The 1,140-nt window shown below is 63.1% G+C and overlaps 1 protein-coding gene across 2 annotated transcripts in view; it reads left to right on the forward strand.

Moving 5' to 3' along the window:
• The window catches only part of LOC102250324 (ly6/PLAUR domain-containing protein 2-like), a 20,730-nt gene that overhangs the window by 16,989 nt on the left and 2,601 nt on the right, over positions 1-1,140 (forward strand). The window lies entirely within an intron of this gene.

Consider the following 1,140-nt stretch of genomic DNA (forward strand, 5'->3'; position numbering starts at 1 on the left):
CCCGCCTGGAGCCTGGCGGCGCCGGCTCCCGACCCGGGGGCTCTGCCTGCAGAGGACACCGGCCACTTCCCCTGGAGTCACCCTCCCTTCCCCCGAGGAAGCCGCCTGCGCCTTGACTTTCTGTTTCCCCTTTGGGTTTGCCCTTGCCCCACGCGTGGCTCCGGGATAGAAACGCCTCACGCCAGCCTCGAGTGGCCCGCGCGGCTCCCCGCCCGGGGTCCCTCGCCCTGTGGTCCGCGCAGAGGGGCTGTGTTTGCACCCACCGATCTCCCTGCAGGATGTGCACCCCGATGTTTCCGTCCCTTACCCTCCCCATCCCATCCTTCTTGCCCCCAAGACTTCCTCCATCTCTTTCTCGGTTTCCAGAACACTTCTTCTTTATGTTTTTATTGATTTCAGCGAGGAAGGGAGAGGGAGAGAGAGAAACATCAGTGATGAGAATCGTGGATCGGCTGCCTCCTGCACGATCCCGAAACCCCTGACCAGGAATCCAGCGGTGACTGCCTGGTTCATTGGTCGGTGCTCAACCCCTGAGCCAGCAGCTGGGCCAGAACACTTCCTCCCTGACAGTGCCCTCTGCCCCCACAGACCGCTGTTCGCCCCTAAAGCTCTGTGAGGACAGGGAGGGGTCCATGTGGATACGGGGCTCCCTCTGGCTCTCCAGCCCCTTTGGTCTGTTGTTCCTTGGGCACAAGAGGATCACAGGTTTTTGGCTCTGGGTGCCCCGTGGCCTGGGTGGCGGTGCTTCCTGGGAGGTGGCGAGGCTGGAAGCCGCGTGGTTTCTCCTGCCGTGCGTTTCTGGGGCACTACCTGAAGTCCACCTTGAAAGCAGGCTTCTGCCTCAGGAGACGGATCCCCGTGTTGGCAGCTGTCGTGTGTCGCCCTGCGCACACCTGCATGTCAGGCGTGAGGCGTCGTCCCTCGTGAACGGGTTCCTGGCGCTGAACCTCCAGAACACCTTTTCCGGGCGCCCCAGCCCTTCCTCTGGGGTCCCCTTTCCTCCTGGTTTTTAAGCTGGTTTCCTGTTAAGCATCTCCCTAAGTGGGTAATGGCCTCTCCTTCCCTCTGCTCCCCACAGGGCCACACAGCACAGCGAGCCCTGGAGAGAGCGCCTGGCCGCCTGGCCCCCTGGCCCCGCAG

The sequence above is a fragment of the Myotis brandtii genome, unplaced genomic scaffold, assembly GCF_000412655.1.
Source record: "Myotis brandtii unplaced genomic scaffold, ASM41265v1 scaffold2325, whole genome shotgun sequence".
NCBI classification, from domain to species: domain Eukaryota; kingdom Metazoa; phylum Chordata; class Mammalia; order Chiroptera; family Vespertilionidae; genus Myotis; species Myotis brandtii.